At 35.4% G+C, this 21804-nt stretch overlaps 1 protein-coding gene across 7 annotated transcripts in view; it reads left to right on the top strand.

Moving 5' to 3' along the window:
* Positions 1-21804, top strand: part of LOC132915230 (phosphofurin acidic cluster sorting protein 2) — a 183667-nt gene that overhangs the window by 27495 nt on the left and 134368 nt on the right. Inside the window, exon 1 of one of the 7 annotated variants that reach the window (XM_060975009.1) lies at positions 1176-1295. The exons of the other annotated variants lie outside the window; for them this stretch is intronic. The gene's annotated coding sequence lies outside the window, so the exon portion shown is untranslated. Of the gene's footprint in view, positions 1-1175; positions 1296-21804 lie in introns of those variants that run through there. 7 annotated transcript variants of the gene reach the window in all.

Raw genomic sequence — 21804 nt, 5'->3', positions numbered from 1 at the left:
AAAGTGAAAGATGGAAGCAAAGATACGGTCAATTTTCAACTCTGCAATTTTTCTATTCTATAGATACAGGGTGTTTCATCTAATTTGATCTGCTTGATAGATTCGTTCGTTAATCGTCGTCGAACGAGTATTGAAATTAATGGCAAACGTTTCGTGATTTTCTCGTTGGAGGTCACGTAAATGCTCATCGTTAAATTTCTTTCCTTTTTCTCTTTGCCAGCTGTAAGATTACTGTTGTAATGAAAATATGTAGTTGGGTTTAAAAATACTCGGATGATTTTGAAATGTCGAGAAATATAGGGAAATACGTCAGTATGTTTCATAATAATAGAATTTTAATTTCGGAATTTTGTCAACTAATAAACAACGTATATCTTTGAAGAAGGTATCGTCTTTACCGACGAGCTAAAGCGCCTTTTCAATATGTCTGCCCTTGACGATATATTTTCTTGCCTAACACATTTGCCCTTCTAACCGAATATTCTCTCGCTCTGATACTTTCTCCTATCGTACAAAATATGCGAGATGTTTAAAATGGTGAAATTAGGCGAAATACGAAATATCTATACGAATATACTAAAATAGACACGACGCATTGTTGTTTTCTTGCAGAAAGAAAAACGTACAAATCTGTGGTTAAACATACAATACATATAGCTGCATATTAGATGTAAAATTAATTAATAAAATTAATACTTAATTCGTAATGTTAGTTTTCCGTTATAATTTCTGTGAAAACTGTACTACTAACATATGTAACTATATGTATTACTATATATACTATATGTAACTACTAAGTAGTTGCCAATAACAATTTATATAACATTGGGAGAACACTGTCGAGTTATTATTTATGGTTATCTAGACGTTCAAGGACAAACGTCGAAAACCGGCGAATTTCTACGTTAGAAAAAGTTTCTCACACAATGTTTATGTTTGGCAGTTTTTTAGCCGAATTCTCCTTCAGGCGTGGTCAGTGTTTTATATACAATTTCTGTAAAGGACGTTCAGTTGAAACGTGAGCACATGGGTTTTATAAGTGCGCGTTAGTCGTGTTACCAGGCTGTTGGAAATAAGTCACAGAAGTAGATAACAAGTTTGGAGAAACAGCAGAGTTAGTTTTATTTCACCGGGAGAAGAGAAAGTGAATCGGCGAAGTAGCGGCTACGTTTGGCGGAAGATTGGAAATTAAACAGTGTTAATTGTTTAAGAAAAATTGTGTTTTCAATATGCCAGAACGTTTACACCGTTTCGTCGAACATATGGGACAGCACCTAACCACACGGTCAACTTTCGTGAGTAATCATAATTAATTTCAGTTTTATTTGGGTAATTTAATTGCTGTTTAATTTTATGTGTATAATTAGCAACATTTTGCGATATCAAAATTCGAACTTTCTCGGTGTTCCATTTTTTTTAAAATATTTCTTTTAATATATTTTTTAATATATTCTGTTCTTAATATTTGGACAAAAATACAGATAACGAACTATAACTCGAAAGTATTTTTTATGTTATCTATGTGGACTATTGTAACATAACGTAATACTTTTTTCTTGGTACTTTGCTATATTTATTGAAAATATAGAGCTTGGCAATTACAATTGTACGAATCCTCTTATCGCTGACTATACATGTAGCTATATAGACAGCTATATAGAAAGGACGAAGGAGCGGCAAAAGTTTTTATGTTTGGCAGGCAAACCTATAATAGTCGAAGCGTTATACGCGTTGCCAACGGAAGAGAATAATAGCGTGGTAATCGCGAATCGTTTGGACATGCAAGGTCGGTCTGTAATAGCTGAAACACTTTTCTTATCAACTCGCCTAATGTCTTTCCGACAACGATAGCTTTTCTATGGAAATTAAATTCTAGTCGCACAAACGTGCGTTTCTAAAAATCTTTAATTATATATGTATGTATGTCTACACTGTGTGTGTGGTTTACATCGAACCGAGACACAGTGTTACAGATAAAACTTGTATCGTGGGGGCAGCTGCTCAAATATTTCGAAATGTACGAATAATTCGAGACAATGTTTCAGACGAAAGTTATATCGAGGAGGAGAACTGTTCAAATATTTCGAATAGTTTAAATGATAGAAGAAAACGTTTCAGATTAAAGTTGCGTAGTATTGGGGGGACAAATGCTCAAATATTTCGAAGAATTTGAATGATAGGAGAAAATGTTTTAAACAAAGCTTACGTCGAGAAGGAGAATCGCTGAAATATTTCGAGAAGTACGAATAATTCGAAACTTTCTCGGTGTTTTAGACAAAACTTGTATCGTGCAGACGAATGCTCAGATATTTCGAAAAGTACGAATAATTCGAAACAACGTTTCAGACAAAACTTGTATCGTGCAGACAAATGCTCAGATATTTCGAAAATTACGAATAATTCGAAACAACGTTTCAGACAAAAATTATATCGAGGAGAACCGCTCAAATATTTCGAATAGTTTAAATGATAGAAGAAAACGTTTCAGATTAAAGTTGCGTAATATTGAGAGGGGGTGAGTGCTCAAATATCTCGAAGAATTTGAATGATAGAAGAAAACGTTTCAAACAAAACTTATATCGAGGAAAAGAATTGCAGTTTTCTAATGTTTCCAAAATAGTCATTCAGTGTCGAGTAGTCAGTTTTAATTATCTGACTTGTATAACTCTCTAAAATTCGAACGTTTTCATGACGATATAATTCAGCGGATGGTGCGAAAGACACAAGTTCATAGTGTTTTGAGAACGTCTCAATGTCAGCTACAAGAGTACGTAAGAAAACACGAAGGTCTTCAGGATATACAAATCCCAATGTTATCTTCGCACAAAGTTTCAAGGTCAAACACACAAAAATATAGCCTGTTCTTATAGGAAATTTTGTCTGCAACATTTTTCCTTACCGTTCGCATTCTTCGAATTATTTGCATGATTCCAGATAAACCGAACACGCTGTATATACAACTATACCTTAACTTTGTATAGTTTCACATTGGATTCTCCTGTTTTTTCCTCCACTTTACGTAATTGTTATAATATGGATGCACTTGAGCAGCTAGAGAATTCCAATTTGATGAGTCATCGAAATGCTTGTTTATAGTTTGAGACGCCATAAATACAATGGTGGTCTGTGTGTCTCAATTCGTCATTAAGGCATCACAGTATTAAAATAAAACTGTACATAGAGTAGGTCGCAAACTCAAACGCCCAAACTGTCAGAGTTTAATATCGACAGCCAAAAAGAAGAAAGAAAAGCATCGTTACAGAGCACTTGTCAATAGGACGCTTTGTCACAGAGTTATAAATAAACGAAATAAACAACGACGCATTTTCCATCGCCGTTCGCAGAAGTCCACTGTATTATCGTGTCAGCGTAGTTACGTTACATGTTCTTTATCATGTGGCGACAATTTCGTGTACGCAAGCTGACAATTTGATAATTATAAAATATAACAATATAACAAACACGATTGCCCGCTACCTTTCTCGTTTCCGAATGTCTTGCTATTGACACAAACTTTGCGTCGATAAACAGTGCGACTAATTACGTCGCGGACCTTATCTCTTTCCAACACGTTTATTGGCAAACTTTATGTAACATTCTTTCTTTGTAGATACAATTTTTGCAGTTTGGTCATTTAATCAGCTAATTGCAAAATTGGGTTTTAGAAATCTGTGGTAGGGTTAGGTCGCGGAGCGCGTGAATAAGTACACGCGACGACGAATATACTCGTCAAAAGCACCTTAATCGAACTTAACTGGTTTACTTTCGGACACCCTGTATGTGGAACGTTTCCGACTCACGTACTTTTCATGGAAGACTTGCCTGGAATCAATTACTTTTTTTTGTGATGTAAAATGAATTGAAAAACATTCACAGCCTCGTCGTTATGCGGTGACCTTGAGAAATTCGAGTCTATTCGAGCCATTGTATATAGTATAGTGATGTATATATAGCGATGTAGCGAATATAGTGAACATTGGCGTCTTCTATTTATATTTTTCTCACAAACTCACCATTTATGCAACGTGTATAACCATAGTGGGTGCCATAGTCGATCAAATTATGGTCAGTTGGAAAAGGTACGCATTTTGTGTGCTGCACAGCGTTGTGACTCGAATAGCAACGATAAAACGTATCATTTTTTGTCCTTGTTATACACATGGACAACTTGATTATACTTTGATAGGTGGACAATGTTGCTGCATCTCATGGGATCACTGCAAAGTGCATACTTTTGGTAGAAAAATTTGATAGAAATTTTTCCCCTCGTTCAGCTGAAACGGTAGTACAATTTGTCACTGATCTGTATTTATCTATAATTCTGCTTCCATCTATTTTGCATTTATCTCTGTTCATGGAAGTGTAGAAAAATAAACGAAATTGAAAGAATATCGTGCAGAAACAACGTGTACGTGTACAGTTATACATATAAAGTGTCAAATAGTTTGCACAAATTTTAAGAACCTTGTTTAACTGTATCAACGTGCATAGTTTTGTACAATACGTTTGTTGGGCTCAAGTAATTTTTTGTTCACACTTCAGAGAAATGGTAATTTCAATATGGCAGTATAATCTGATATTATATGTAATCTGATACATATATTTTATTATAATATTTGATACTTCAGATTATATGAAATTATATTACACGTGGTAATATAAACTTACAGCACTCACGACAATAAGTTGTTCACACCTTTTGTAGTACATTTCATTAAATTCATCGCTTTTCTCTCTACATTCAATTTCCATGCGAAAGCTGAATGAATTTCCGCTTCATACTGAAACGAGGTTTATTCTGCGAGATCGGAACGAGACAATGTAAATTGTTACAGGCTGCACGCAATGACGTGCAATTTCTGATAATAATCTTGTTAGCACATTTCTAATCCCTTTTTATGCTTTCGCAATGGTCATTCGTCGCCGTGTTCAGCATCAACTTCATTGTGCTGTCTCAAACAATGCGGTTTCGATTATACGCGCGTTCCTCTTTCTGCTAATTTCATTTTCCCCCCTCTTTATGTTTTTCTTTTTCGTTTTGCGCTCCTGTGAAATTACATAATTCCAATAATTACATAATTGCGCTTATATACAAGGAACACTGGCATGTTCAGACACGTTCAAACACCCTCAAACGCCTTCAAACGCGTTCAAACGCGTTCAAACATCTTCAAACACACGATGAAACGGTATGAAATTTGGAAAATATCAAACGACGAGCTACGCAGTTGCGTGGTTTCGCTGTAATCGTATGCAAACGAACTCGGATCTCTTCTTCTTCTTCTTCGAACATTTGGCTACTGTTCGAAATCGATGCTGCTGCTCGATGAATACAGCGATGATTTCGGAGAGGCAGTTCGCGTGATATCGTCTCTCAGCGAAAAATATAAGAATATAGCGAATGCGACGAGCGTAGATTTTGAAAAGTTCCTCGAAACAGTTTCTTCGTTGAAAAATTCAATCTGTTTCTTCACGTTTATTTCGAATCAATTTACGTGTATATATATAAGTAAGAGTATAGAGGTACTGTATATGTGTTATATACGTAATAGCCTAATATATATATACATACAATTCATATACAGGGTGATCTAAAAATCAGTCCTCGTGATTTTGTCAGTTATTTCTGTTAATGTAGCGAGAAGGATGTTTCCAGGGAAAATTAATCAGCTTCCCATCGACCAAAAATCGCAACACGTGATCGTAGCGAGAATTTCGAAAAAAGCCTCGCTTCGATGAAGAGTCAAGGTCACCTCTGTTTCTTTAAATTGAACAATACGAATTGAAGTCCTCGTGCATCGTTCGACGGATTTCCAAGTTTTTTTTTTATTTGGAACCTTTACATTCAGCTCTGAGGGAGAATTATAAATAAATTATTTTGACATTGTACTATATTGCGTAGGCGATTATCGTCTGTTTGATTCTAGCTGAATCTAATGTTTAAATCTAGTGGGTAATTTCTAAATTGTCGACAAAAAAGACGTTTCGAGTGGAAAAATGATCACCTGGGTCGAAAACATCGCGACTTTAATGTCGCGAAGCTTGTCATCTGAAAGGCAGGAAAAGACGACGTTCCACTTTTTCATTGCTCCCGTGTTTTTTTCTCGCGAAGCGCGACTCCCCCTTAAAAAATAACAAATATATGTGTCATAAATAATGCACGGGGGGAATACGAACGTGTGTACGTATGTGACTGTGTACTTTAGATTTTGCAAGTGGAGGGAGGGGGAAGAGGCTATGCGACTACTCGTCCGAGAAAGCATCGTAAATGTAAAAAGCACATACCACCAATTCACATATCGAAACCACATAAAACGATGGAATTTGCTCGTACAAGGTCACCCAGCTTGGCTCACACGTTCGCACAAGTCGTATCAAATTTTCTGTCTGAATATTTGATACTTTCGTCGTCGTGTCGAAAATTCATTGAAAAGGCCGCGCTTTCGTGTTTTTTCCCGCAAATCTTCTCGCAGAAGAACTGCGCCGTCAAATTACGGTAAGAAACTGTTAGAAACTGTTCGACGAGTAGAGAGGCCGCGCGCATGTGTGTGTGTGTTCGTGCACGTTCGTCTCTCATTACAGCGAAGTTGGCGAATGTGTTGGTGATCGCCGTCTTTTTGTAAAATTTCAAGAGCTTTTTTTAGGAAGCGATGATTTAACCTATTAACTGCGGAATTTAGTTCGAGAAATCGCCTACAGAGTGCGTCGTTGAGATCGAGCAACGACGAGTATATACGTCGAAGGCAGGACGAATGCTCTGCTGTTGTAAATTTCACGAGAAAAGTGAAGCAAGATGGGGAAGAAAATTTGCAATTTATTATTGAAAAAGGATATTGTTATTAAAAGCTTAAAAATTGCAAAACAGTATTAAAGTGGAGAAAACAATTCGAAGAATAGCCGATGAATTGGGGAAAATAATCAATTTGATTTATGAAAAGCTACACATTTTACGTAGCATAAGCGACATATCGAGGAGAATAATCAAATAATCGAACCCTTCCCTTGCAAAAAAAAAATTTGTTTTTTAATACATAATAATTTTACTGGAAGCATAAAGGGAACATACTGATAAATGTCATTTGTGTTATTTTTGATTGAAATGTTCACTTTTTATACTATTATAGTACTGTCATATTATAATGGCAATTTTTTATTTCATCCGACGAGTATATACGTCGAACAAAGTTAACGGGTTTAGAGGACCGCGTTAAACGATACTTAGATGAACAGGCGGCAGAAGTGTACGACGAATGTCTAGAAAAACTCGTAGAACACTACGATAAATGTTGAAATAGTGCTGATAGTTCAAATTGATATCGGAAGGTAGCTTAATGTACAGGGTGAGTCAGAAGTGTGTCTAAGCCGAGATATCTTCGATACTATTAATTATATGGTGAAATAAATAATAAATAATAGAAGGCAAAGGTCAACTTTATGTTTCTAAATGCCGTCATATATTTTTGAATATATAAATCCACGCATTTCAACATTCTTTGTAGAAAATGAGTAACCTACTTCTGTTGAGGAACTGTTAGTTTAGCTAGCAGATAATTTAACTTTTAGTTTGTAAAATTTATCGTACGACAGATAAGAAAAATAAATATAAAAATAGCGCCCCACGTTTCTTCTCGTTTCTAACAAATTAAAAGTTAAAGTTTCCTAATAAAACTAATAGTTTCTCCAGGGAAACAACTTGATGATCTTTTATAGTCACGTGTTACAAAATATATGATTCCATCTAGTATAGTCCCATCCAAGATATTTTTGAAAAAAAATTTAAAAAAATGGATATTACTATTTAATTTTGTATAATTTTATTATTACTAATTTATTAGTTTTTACGGTTATTTAAAAATTTAAATTTGTCAAATAATTGCTAATTTTGTCAAAAAATTGGAAAAATTGGAGAAAATTGATTTTATTATATATAAGTATATATATATACAATTATATATTATAAATATATATACTTAAATAAATTATTTTTTTAACAATTAATTGTAACACGAAAACACGACGCTTCTGTTGGAAACATTTTCCGATTTTACGATTAATAGTATCGGAAATATTTCAAAAGAAAAAGTTTTAACCAAGTAGCTGTTCTTGACGAGTATACTCGTCACGAAGAAATGGTAATATTTTGTGTTATTTATATGTAAAAAGTAGTTGGAATTTGCCGTTTAATCACCTGCTGCGATATCGAGTATTTTCATTAAAATTGTAATTTAAACTAATCAATACGACGTCTCTAGTTCAAAATGTATATTCTCATTTGCCAGAATTCCAGAAGAAAATTATTATTTCAAAAGTTATAATTTTCAATCCGCACGAAATTAAACAATTTCGCCTCAAAGGAATCTCTTTTTTCACACATTCGGTTTACCAAAATGCGCTGCCAGCAATAAAATTAAAAAAAGAAATAGTCGTTTCGTCACAACTTAATTCATTATCGTGACAGGCACGCGTAATCCGTGTTTGACGAGTATACTCGTCCTCAACGAGGTCGCAACAGCTGTCTAGTTAAAGTGCGTTTCTATCGTTTCTCGTACGACCGTCGTGTACTTCTCCAGCAAACGCCATATTTTCCCATTCAGAAATTTCCGTTTGCTCGTCGAATTTCCATTCTGCCGTCGCAAGTTCGTTATACCGCGCGACACAAGAACCGCTCAGTCGGTTCTCGTTAATTTGCCGCGAGTTCGTTTCGCGTTTACGTCGACGAAAGAGTTGCGCTCGGTGTAATTAAGCCGTGGTTTCTGCGAGTGTTGCGCCGCGCACTTGCAAACTCGGCTTAAGAGGAAAAACGGCCGCTCTCGCCGCTTGCCAAGGGTGAAACAGTGACGTAACGTCGATCTGGTGCAATGCGGAAGGCGGCTGTGCGCGGGCGGGGAAATCTTCCTTCGCGTAAAATACGACCACGTTCGGGCGACCATCGAATCTGATGATTTGCTCTGATGAGAAGATCGATCTGCCGGATGATACAATCGTGGCTCGAGTATGCTATAGTGCAATTGCATTCGACGTTTATGTAGCGATTTAGCTGTCGCGACCTCTGTGAAACCCGTGTACCTAAAATGGCACACGCCGTAGAAAGTAAGCGACGTGTACCATTTTCGGTACACGTCGCAGAATGTAAGCGACGGCGAGTATACTCGTCAAACACAGACCGTGTATGTAACGAGCTGTTGTAATGTAGAGTTAAATTGCGATGGAACGACTGTTTCAGTTTTTATTTACGCGTGACGAGTATACTAACCTAAAATGGAGCCTCGGACGAACAAATTCCGTCGCATATTTTTCGCTTACTTTACCATAACCAGTCACCTCCCACCTGTTTGACGCGTTATTCCGCCACACCCTGTATATGTTCAGTTGTAACAATAAATTCCTCCTATTGACAATACACGCGTGGCCACGTTACAAATCTGACAGGCGATTTAATTGCCGCGTGAAAATTCGATGACCCAGTTTTCCACTCAATTCACGTGTTCTTGAAGCTACGACGTTGCCATTGGCGCTTGCAAATGTCCCCGTATCTCAAATATATAATAATATAGAAATATACAAATACAGCATCGGTTCCTATCAGTTGACTAGTCCAATGCGCTCAACAAATACAGAACTGCGTTCGCTGAAAACCTCGAGGCACTGCAATTTTAATTGGAAAGACACCTGAAAGTTCGCCTTCCATCCTGCTTATCGATCGACCATCAAATCTACCAAGTCGAAGTACGTTGAACACTGTTGGATTTATTAGCAGATCGTAGATGTAACGAGGGAATCTGTAATTCATTAATTCGATTTTCTGACATGGTTTCAGAGAGAGCTTTTTTATTCTTCTCATTACCCTAACAATTCCGACACTATTACTGCCACAATAAAACCCTTCCAAGGTCCCAGTTTGGCCTAAATATCTGAAGGCCTCATCCGGGTCAGTTTCTGGTATTTGGACTTCATTGAGCCTTACTTTTGGATCCCTAACGAACCAGTTGACCACCTGAAACGTTTGGCTCTTCTCCGGAGATGTCCATACTTAGGCCCTTCAGGTATGGAGCGTATCCACTTGACGTTGTGCCTTCCTCTTGTCTTCACCAAGTAGGACGATGTTATCAATGAATGCAAGGATTTGCACTTTTCTATTGTGACTGAAATTTATGCCACTGATTTGCTCCTCCATTGCATCCAGCAGTGGCTCTAGACGTAAATTGAATAACAGCGGTGACAGTGGGTCAATGCTTGACTCCCCTGAGGATCTCAACATAGACCCCTATATTGTTTTCAGTTTTAATTTCCGTTTTGCATATTGCAATTTTCGTTTACCAAGTCGATCATAGAGCCCTGCACACCCCTTCTCGCCAGGTAAGGTTTTATCGCCGAATGGGATCCTGTGTCCAACACAAATCTACTCGCAACATGAAAAGTTCCTTCTGAACGTGCAAGTTTGTCAGGTGTGTGAAGTTCCACGTTAGACGAGTTTGGCGATTGGCCCTGACAGATTGTCGTTGATTTGCGGCTGACAATCATTGCGAATCAACGTGTCCATGAGGCATTAGACCGGTAAATTTTGATGGTACTTGCCTTATCATTCGATCAAGACATAACGAACACAGTTTGCGGGCTCTCGCCCCGAAGCAGCTGCGTCGTTATTATGCAAATGACTTTGATACGCCTACCGTTCACCTATCACTATCGTAATATGCCTAATCTGCCACTGCCGGAGGATGTGTGTAAAAAGTCATTGAAATACTCCGCGCGTGGATACGTAGCTTTCAGCCAATAGGATGCCACGCGAAGTGGTACGTTCCCTTTTTCTTCCTTCAGTTCTACACTGTACAATCGTACATCCGCGGATGATATGTTCGTGAGAAAATCGTCCGACGTATATTCCTCGTACGTATGTACAGCGCCGTATAATCGAAACACTCCATTTCCTTCATCGTTCGAGCTACCTGCTCAATTTTCTTCCTGGTTAGTGAAACTCGATTGCTCGCTCAGATTAGTCTCATCTCTATTCCATTTCCCCTCTTTTTCTTCTCCGTGGAAACCTTCATGCACAGTTTAATCGTTTAGCGGATTCGATTTAATCTTCTGTTACTTTTATCGACTTGTATCGTAACAATTTATAATGTTATTACAGACTATCAGTGATAATGCTACCGAGAAGTAAACCTCAATAAAAAATCATCATTTAATACGTGAATACGAACAATTAGGAAAAAAGGAAGATTATGAAGTTTAGCCATAAAATATTTTAGCCATAAAATATTAAGACAAGAAAGATATGTGAGATGAATTGACCATGATAGTTGTAGTCTGTTGTGCATATGGTGTGTAGTGTGAGACAGATTCTGCTGCGGGTCGCTGGTGTCGCTGCTGGGCTACTGCTGTATTTTTCGTTTCATTTCTTGGGTCACTCAGGTCCAAATTCAAATAGAATCAAACGTATACGATAAACACTTGTTAATCATGTCATACTACCACGTCAGGTAAATTTACTTAAAATTCTCTAACGAGAATTGATAGTAAAATAAAAACAAAAAAAATTTCTTGAGTCATGGAAGAACCCGAACGTTCGTAACCTAAGGCGTTAATCACTGCTTTTTTTATGATATTTATTGACCCAGAAAATGATTATTACATATGCAAGGTATTCATAATAAACAATGAAATTCGGTTGTGGGGTGGGTTAGGCAAAAGTACCGACACGTGTCGATACAACATAGCCATACAATATTATGTGTGTCGGAATTACATTTTTTGTTGGCATTACAATTTATAATTTGGATTTAAGTCGCTGTAAAGCGGTGTTTATATATGATATCGAATTCTTTTTTATCTCTGTTCTGAAAACCTGGTCGCAAAAACAGGGCAGTTTGGTAGTCTGCTTTTGGTTTCGCTGGGTCTATGGAATTTTGGGAAGGAGTGGGAGTGGGCGTACGGGGAGGTGAGGCTAGCCACTGCGCTGCCGTCGTCCGACACTAGTTAGTGTTGAGTGCCGCCACATATGATATACGAAATTCTATGATATCGACGATGGGAACGATATAAACGTTTGAACAGGATTTAGTTTATATTGCAGAAAATTAGCGCGTCTTAGGCAAATTCCCACTACAATTACACCATTATAATTGGTGATATATGTTAGTTACTATCGCAATTTGTTTTCTCGGGACGGATAGCCACGGGGAATAAAAGTTCTAGTGGGTCACTTGAGAAGAAATTTTCGACAACCGCAAGATGGAGTTTCCACGTCGACTAATTATGACGAAATAAGGATACTTGATATTTGTTTGGTCCAAGATATTTAGAAGAAAGTCGAGGAGGTGGAATTCCTAGTTCTAAGTTGCTGATTGCTCGTCAAATAGATAAATACAAACATAAATAAAGTATCTTGCCTGCCATCTATGTTTCATGTGGTTTATGCTAGTTTGCTATTTTCTCTTGTCAGCTTACGAATTTATTTTCCATTTAACAAATTCTGTTTAATATTTACTGTAGCGTATTCGATGCTTTATTTAAGCAAGCTTTTAGCATCGTATTTTTAATCCAATGAACTTCTCGGAAAAGAAGAACAGATGCCATAAATTGATAAATAAATTTATGTACGTCAATTGATAAATCACAGTAAATTAGACGAAAATTACGTGGAAACTGATTGTTCTGAAACCAGTGGGAAGAATAATTATTATTGTAAGAGGGAAATGACGAACAGTCGTATCTGAGCATTCGCGGAATTCTTCGCGCTCTTTATGCAGATACCTACATAATCGACAGTGACGACATAATGATTCAGAGTTATTAAAATGTTCATGGACGTTTTGAAATTGCTTTCAAGTATCTACTAAAGTTGAATAATCAATAATAATAATAATTATAACGATGAGAATAATTAATTTCTTTGTAATAGTAACAACGATAATCGATCGATCGTCGTTAATAAATAAATCGCACGCACGATATATTACACGAAACATTGCCATCTCTTCATAACGAGTATACTCGTCGTTGCACAAAATATTGCCATTTCTTTATGACGTGTATAATCGCCAAAAACAGCTAACTGCTTCTAAGGAGGATGAAGCTGTCTGGACCATCGTTCGACGTTGGTCGCGAATGGAAGAGGACCCTAACTATCGGCCGACACTTGTCTGGTCGTTTGTTCATATCAGAAGCGGATCTGTCAGCCAACAAAACACGCAGCCAGCACGGAAAACGCTCTGTCTCGTTTAAATCCCACCGCGTGCATGTGTTTACAGCTGGTATCTGCACGGACTATAGTCTTCTATCGATTTCTCTTCTGCAACCACGAGGTGCACTCATTTCGGATTCGTCCTTTTAGATTTCCCTCTCTGTCGCTCGGTATCGCTCTTTCCGCTGCCTTTGTCATTGTTCTCGATGCCTGCGTGGCAGAGTATCCGCACCAGCTTCCCTCTTTTCTCGTTTAGAGCCACACGACAGTTTCGGGTATTTTGCACATTGTCAATTCTGTCGTCAGACGTGTCAGCATCTTGGGTCGCCAGCAACTCGAGTTTGGATAAATAATTCCTTACTGGATGGCTTTCTACTTCTTCTACTCGAGTTTCTACTCCACTTTACTCTATTTCTATTTGAGTTTCTACTGTACGCAGCGCACAGCTTTTCAGGCTGCAGCTATTTCACAGTTTCTGTTTTATTCAGAAGAATTTGTTGAAAGCGCGCAGAGATTCTTACGATTGCGACATTTTCCATGGAGGCGCACGTATCTGTGAAACAACGTCTTGTGAGGACTCGTCCTAAATCGACGATCGCTGGTTTACTTGAGAAGCACACTCGACGTGTGTACAAAGAACCTGCTAACGGGAAATTAAACAACCTATGAACCATGTCGGGAATCGATGGGATTTCTAATAATAAGGGAAGGTCTTGGTACACGGTGCACGGTTCTTTGAAGGACACTTTTCCTCCTTTGAAGTGCCACGTATACTAATGGAGTTGAAACACGAGATTACAGGCGCACCGCCTTCCTTTGCGGGCCACATACAGACGTATGCCGGGTGTTAAATACAGAGGCCAGGTATATTCTCTGAAGACCGATCGCATTAAACGGAGACCTGTTTATGGAAACTTTCAATCCTTTCTTCTTTCTTTTATTTTCTTTGTCCTCTGTTTTCTTCTCTTTTTAACGTAATTAGTTGCGATCGGTTCTCTTCTTTTCTTTCTTTTTGTTTGGCGCACATAGCTGCGTTTGAACCGCGTAGGTTGATAAATGAGACGTTTTTGATCTGATACAATTTAAAGAGACTCGGTTCTATCTTGAATATTTAGTTATACGGGGCTAGTCTGTTTCGATTGGACGAGAGTATAATTGTATAATTTTGCGGATGAACAGTGGAACCTGCAATAATTATTGTAATAATTATTGCAGTAAGAATATTTGGCCATTCAGATAGCAACATTTTTGTTGTAATAATTGTTTTATGTTTTAGTGGAAATAATATCGTATTGACGATGGTAAGAAACAAGCGACATAATGTTGATAATTCGATGTAATATTGAACATAGTATTTTGTGCAATTATGTATTGGTTGTACAAAATTTATATTCTGAAGGGACATTGTTACTGTTGTGAGGCAAATTGTTTAAATTATGGTGTACAAGTTAATATCTTTAATTAGTTTACTTACGAGTAAACGTTACAAATGATTGAAATACTCTTTGGTTACCAGTAACCGTTATCAATGAGTAAATTTTATCTTGGTTACGAATAACTATTATTGATGAGGGAAATTTAATTTTGGTTATCAGTAATCAATACAAGTGGCCGAATTTTATTTTGGTTATGGATAATCATTGTCGATGACGGAAATTTAATTGTGTTTCCTAGTGACAATTATCAATGGTCTGAATATTATTTGAATTACGAATAACTATTATTGATGAGGGAAATTTAATTTTTGTTATCAGTAATCAATACAAATGACCGAATTATATTTTGGTTAGCAGTAATCAATATAAATGATCGTGTTCTGTTTTGGTTACAAATAATCATTATCGATGACGGAATTTTATTTTGGTTACGGATAATCACTATCGATGACGGAAATTTAATTGTGTTTCCTAGTGACAATTATCAATGGACTGAATTCTATTTCGGTTACAAAAAACCATTATTGATGAGGGAAATATAATTTTTATTATCAATAATCAATACAAATAACCAAATTTAATTTTTGTTAGCAGTAATCAATATAAATGATCGATTTTTGTTTTGGTTACAAATAATCATTATCGATGACGGAATTTTAATTTTGGTTATCAGTAATCAATACAAATGACCGAATTTGACTTTGGTTACGGATAAATATTATCAATGACGGAAATTCAATTTTGCTTCCGAGTGACAATTATCAATGGACTGAATATTATTTCAATTATGAATAACCATTATCAATGACGGAAATTTAATTTTTGTTATCAGCAATCAATATAAATAACAGAATTTTATTTTGGCTATTTTATCTTATTAAAGTTACCACTATCTATCTTATCATACTTACATTATATAACAATATAAGTTTTGAAGAATGCAACATTACGATAGTTATAATATTCTCGAACAATGAAGATTCTACTGTTCAATGAAATTATTAAAGAAATATATAACTAAAAATAATAATCAATTTGCAACAATACAATGAAAAATATAACAACAAATCTTCCAAAGATAAATATATCGTATTTACGTATACACACATGTACATATTTTCTCTCGCGAACGTTTGAATTTAAACAGACATTTAAGACGTCTGTGGGATGTACTTTCAAGTTCATTCAGTTACATCATCGAGGACTTGAATGGTGTATGTCGTATACGATGTATGGCATGTCATTGATCTTACAGACATTCTTTACTCGCTTTCAACGATCATTATCTTTGAATGAAAATTACAATGAAAATTGTTCACGTGAAAGTTATGAAATATACCGCAGATTAAATATGCCTCAATAAAATTCATTGCTTTATACATATGAAGCATCTTAAAAAATACAAAAATTTCTAATGAAAATTTAATGAAACATGAAATTATTCTACAAATATTTATTTTTTCAAATTCAAAATTTCATCAATTTATTAAATGTGACGATCGGTTCGTCTATTATATAATTTTTACTTTGTATCTTATTGCCTCGTATCGATCTCTCTTGGGTTTCCAAGTGAAGATTCTTCCGTATCTTATTTTACTTTGTATCTGGACGAGTCGTGTTTCTCTTTCACGAACCGACGCGACTTTCGCAAAATGATAGAAAATCAAAGGCCCAATGAACCAAAGGTAAACATTCCCCTTCCTCTTCGACGATAATATCTTTGCGCTTCACATTCCGCTTTTACGTCATAGCTCGTGCAATTTTATTACTTTGTAGTAACGTGAAACGACCAGCCACCGCCAAGCAAAATATTTGTGCAATTTTGTACAGGTGTTTCCCCGCCGTGCAATCATCTTCCTCTTATGTCATATGCTGCCCACGTTACACGTGTACACGTATGCGTAGATGTAACATTTGTCGTGATTTTATCATGCTTGTTATTGTTACTGATAATGCAGCGATTAAAATAAATCCTATTTCGACTGTGTAAAACGGAAAACGTCTGATGCAGATGTAGCAAATGTGAAACGAATTTGCACGTGTACAGTCACTTTTCAGTGAAGCGTTGTTCTATAAGATTCTGTAAATTTTATTTTTATAGTATGTTATTTTTGTAGCCATATGAGAATACTATCAAATGATACTCATTTCTAATTAATTACTGCATAAATGTTACAGTATACGATTACAATGGTATACTAATAATTTCTATGGCAACTGAATCTGTGGGAAGAGAGTCAGTTGTTTATTAAAATATTATGCTCTTCGTTGTCCTTTCTAGTTGATTAGAACAATGTGACTTCCTTGCAGAAATGTCAAATCAGGTTCATAAATAATAAGAAGAGTGATACATACACATACTACTAAAGAAAAGCATACTTGAATATTTGTTGTACTATACGTCTAATGAACCGTTCTTTTCAAACGTCGGTGTGAACGACCCTTAATTGATCCTCTTGTGACGTTCCATCGTCTCTCGTCACATTTTCATTAAAATTGCGTTATAAGAAGAGTGATATACTTATATATACTACTGGAAGAGCAGTATATTTGAATATTTGTTGTACTATAGCGTCTAATGAATCGTTCTTTTCTAACGTCGGTATGAACGACCCTTAATTGATCTTCTGACGACGTTCCATCGTCTCTCGTCACATTTTCATTAAAATTGCATAATAAGAAGAGTGGTATACTTATATATGCTACTGAAAGAGCAGCATATTTGAATATTTGTTGTACTATAGTGTCTAATGAATCGTTCTTGTCGAACGTCGATGTGAACGACCCATAATTGATCTTCTGACGACGTTCCATCGTCTCTCGTCACATTTTCATTAAAATTGCGTTATAAGAAGAGTGATATACTTATATGTACTACTGAAAGAGCAGTATATTTGAATATTTGTTGTACTATAGTGTCTAATGAATCGTTCTTTTCGAACGTCGGTATGAACGACCCTTAATTGATCTTCTGACGACGTTCCATCGTCTCTCGTCACATTTTCATTAAAATTGCGTTATAAGAAGAGTGATATACTTATATGTACTACTGAAAGAGCAGTATATTTGAATATTTGTTGTACTATAGCGTCTAATGAATCGTTCTTTTCTAACGTCGGTATGAACGACCCTTAATTGATCTTCTGACGACGTTCCATCGTCTCTCGTCACATTTTCATTAAAATTGCATAATAAGAAGAGTGGTATACTTATATATGCTACTGAAAGAGCAGCATATTTGAATATTTGTTGTACTATAGTGTCTAATGAATCGTTCTTGTCGAACGTCGGTGTGAACGACCCTTAATTGATCTTCTGACATTTTCATTAAAATGATATAATAACAAGAGTGGTATATTTACATATAATACTAAAATAGCAGTATATTTAAGTATTGTACTATAGCGTCTAATGAATCGTTGACGTTTATATCACGTTTTCTTGTTCTCTTAACATAACCTATTCAACGTACTGATATTATCAATTTCGTGAAAAGACACCCTGTAGATGTAACAGCAAGCTGAATGATCTGTATTGATCAGTTAAATCAAAGCACAGTTTAGAGAACCTAAATTTGGAAATCTTCGAATTTGCTGGCGTGTTTCGCATTTTGAAAAATTTGTTTGCTTTTGCATGATTGAATTTTCATAGCTGGTCGTCTGCATGAATTCAAAAGTAGAAGAAATTGACGTGTGTCTATCTGTGTTTCATTCAAGATCTTCTCGCGACAAATAAATTTATCGAAGCAAGCAATCCACGAAAACGAAATTACAAAGTTCGATCTGATAGGAAATTATTGGACCTCCGTGTCGTGGCTTATTTTTCGGAGAGAAATTACCATTACAGAACTTCGGGGTACATAATAGCAGCTATCCATTAAATTCAAATGATCATTTGTACAATCCTTAAAAGTCAACTTCAACGAGTAATAAGTAAACCACTGCTTCAACGAGTAATGAATTCTGTCTTCCTCTGCTGCCAATTTTCTGTTGGGAGCAATTGGCAACGTCTTAAAAAGTGCAGTCGTAGAGGTATTGTCATAGCTTTTTGACTTCACGTTACTGGGCCTGCGTTGGAACGTTACGTGAGCATCTCGTACATCGTTTCCTTTGTTGTAACTCTTCAGCGATGCTTTCAACGACGACACGATTTATGTGACATTTTTCCCTTATCTTGACCTGTGCCATACACTGGCAACGTACGGGCAGTGAAACACTGGGCCACCATGTATATAAAGTACGCGAGACTGTCCACGTAAAGGCGTGTTGGTGCAATAAATTCATGAAACGAAGATGAAACTTGAATTGTGTCGGAGGAGCGTACGTGCACCGTTTGAAACGGTATGACCTTTTTTGAAACTGCGGCGAAGCACTTGAGCATTTTTCAGAAACTAAGAGGATCAGAGTTGGTTGCATGGCACGTAAAAGAAATTTGGAGAAAATTGAAATTGGACAAAAAGGGAAAAAGGAAACTCGTCGTTCGGTACCATTTTAAAAAAGTTACTGTGTCTTAAACAGTGTACGAATATATGTGTACATAATATATTAAATATATTAAATATATATAGTGTATATATGTGTGTGTTGTGTGTGTATGTAATATGTATATACATATAATTACATAACATATATATATTATATAATAATATATATATGTATTGTGTGTGTATATACATATCATATACACAAAAATACACCGACACACATATATCACAAATATACAAACATGTAATATATATATAATATATTTATATATCTTTAATATGTTATGTAAATACATGATTATATTAATACATATGTATATAATTATATATATATTGTGTGTTTATATACATGTTATATACATAGACAATATATATATATATATATACACTATATACATATCAGAAATATATAACATATATGTAATATATTTATATATCTTTAATATGTTATATTAATACATAATGACATTAATATATAAATATATCATTATATATATATTGTGTGTGTGTATACATATTACACACATATATATACACTATATTATATATAGTTTACATATCGTTTTATCGCTCGTATAATTATCTTCGCTATTTTACTGCTGGCAGGAAAATTGCTTATTGAGTTTAAAAGGTAATTCGGTGAAACGTGAATATGTAAATTTAAATGGAAATATTGCGCGCGACGGCGAAATAATGTCATTGGAGAATACATTAAGGACCGTTCCTACCGATATGTGAGGAGAATGATTCATTAGAGGCGATGCTATAAGAGATATTCAAGCACGCTACTGTTTCAGTAATATGTTATAGTAATCTTTATTCAGCAATGTGTACGTGCATCGCTACCCTTGTTATTTATGGTCGTCGGCACATTTCTGTAACGAAAGGAAATTTCACCCTCGGCTTTATTCGCTGGTTAACGTAATCCAATATTTTCGATTCTAATAATGGCTATTTATTTTTTCTTTTTTTAATATATATATATATAGAAATAGAAATAAATTTTCTTTTTATATTATTTTTCAATAAAGTATAGACGCGAGGATAAATTAGTAGCGAAATATAAATAAACAGTAGCCATTCTGCACAGCTACAATATAACGTAACACAGTTTTTAATTGAAACGAATACGATGATTTTCGCGTATGCGACGTTGGCAAATATCGTATTGGGTCAAGATAAACCCGTCACGGTCGCGCGACGGTTAAAAAAATCTCATTGTTACGATTAACTATTGAAGGATAAGAAAGGCTAATTATAAGCTGTGTTTTATTAGAAACTTCCATATTTAGCGTTCCAGAAGCTCCTCGCACTTCGGCGATCTATCAACTCATTAAACAGCATTCCGCGATCGTTGAATGTTCATAAGCCGACAATTTGCATCGCGCATACGTCGTTTACATCTTCTAATTATACGACAGAATTTCCAGTTAATGCCATTCGCGCCGTTTGTTCGGCTCTACAGCTACAGATGCAACGAGACGAACAGAGACTCTGTCGTTTGCGTACGATGAATCGAGCAAACGTCTTGCGGTGCGCTCTTCTTAGCGAATGCGATATGTTTACGTTTAAAACAAATGTTACGAATAGTTTAAATAAGTTAAAAAGTGGACATTTTTTAATTACATTGATTAGATATTGGCGAGTACTCGCATGGCAGAGTTAATCTTATGTTGCCCATAACATCTTGCAAATTCGATATTTCAATAATTATTTTACATCAGCACATTTATTATATATATATAACTATATTATGTGTAATATGTAATCATAATTATTATATATAAAATATTATATATATCTACTTTTTTTTAATTATAAAGACAGGTACTAATTATAAAGACCGAATAATATTCATGTGTACCTTATATACATATGCAATGTATATATCCTTTTTTTATTATATCGTCAAGATTAAAGGTTATTTCGTTTAATACCAGTCTTTACAATTAAAAGAAATATATAGTATATATATAATAATTATATTTAGTATTATATGTAGTATATATTACAATATATAGTATATATATTATAATTACGATTATGCATATAAAACATACATGGTTATTTGATCCCCAAAAATGGACATTAATTCATTTAATAGCAGCTGTTTCAACTAGAAAAGACATATGGTATATGCGTATATAGTCATCGTGATTACCATTATTATACATAGTAATGCTGAGCATGATAATTATATATAAGTATACTATATAATTACATCTAGTATTATATATAATATATAGTATATTCAGTATTATATATAATATATGTATTATAATTACGATTATATACATAAGATACACGTGGATATTGTTTGACCATCAAAATTGGACATTATTTCGTTTAGTACCAACGCTTACAATGAAAATGATTCATTTAAATTATTACAAGTAATAACGTAATTGAAGAAGCTTGGTATTCCTATCGGTTAAATGCATAGCAATATTCGCGTCCGTGCAAATCAATATCTCGTGTTTAACAGAGATACGATTAGAAAACGGCGAGGTTAGCTTTGCACGATATTCAAATATTGAATGTGCATGCTGCAAATGTCCAAACGTTACACACATACTCGCGTAATAAGTATTTAACATTCAACAGGCGATCGTTCCGTTGTGTTGCTGTTCCGACTTGGATAAGTCGTTTAATTTTAGCGTGGAAAACTTATTTACGATCTGGCTCCGCTGTTAATTCTA

The sequence above is a fragment of the Bombus pascuorum genome, chromosome 16, assembly GCF_905332965.1.
Source record: "Bombus pascuorum chromosome 16, iyBomPasc1.1, whole genome shotgun sequence".
Classification (NCBI taxonomy): domain Eukaryota; kingdom Metazoa; phylum Arthropoda; class Insecta; order Hymenoptera; family Apidae; genus Bombus; species Bombus pascuorum.
This window is presented reverse-complemented; position numbering and strand designations above follow the sequence as displayed.